Below are 576 nucleotides of genomic sequence, written 5' to 3' on the forward strand. Positions count from 1 at the left end.
ACAGGGAATGCACTTTGCATATTTCATTCATACATTTTGTTTTCAAAATCATATCAAAATAATTTCTATATATAAAAGCAGAAAACTTTTCAATTATGTTTAAAATTTAGTTTTTAAATTATTAAAGAAAGCTTTATCGATATAATATTGAATATGCCTAAGCAAGGTAGACTGAAAATTCCCACTGATTATAGAATATATATTACGACATAAACTTGCAAACAAACAAACAAAAATACTCTCAACATTTTTCAAATCATTAAACATTCAACCTGAACATCAATTGATCAACTGAACTGGTACATAATGGAGTATAAAAACGTAAAAAAAATAAGTAATATTATAGGTTATCACATTTAAAATGAGCATTATGGAATGTAAACAAAAAATGCTTAGAAAAATGGTTGGATTTGCATTAAAGACATTGCACCAGTTTTTAAAGACAATTTAACATCTTATGATGAAAACATGTGTCAAAAAATATAAATATTTGGATAAAAAATAACCGACCATCATGAAATCCCATAAGGTGTTGAATACACAAAGCACCAACGGAAAAATTTACTATTAAATTTA

Source organism: Mytilus trossulus, chromosome 4 (genome assembly GCF_036588685.1).
Source record: "Mytilus trossulus isolate FHL-02 chromosome 4, PNRI_Mtr1.1.1.hap1, whole genome shotgun sequence".
NCBI classification, from domain to species: Eukaryota; Metazoa; Mollusca; class Bivalvia; order Mytilida; family Mytilidae; genus Mytilus; species Mytilus trossulus.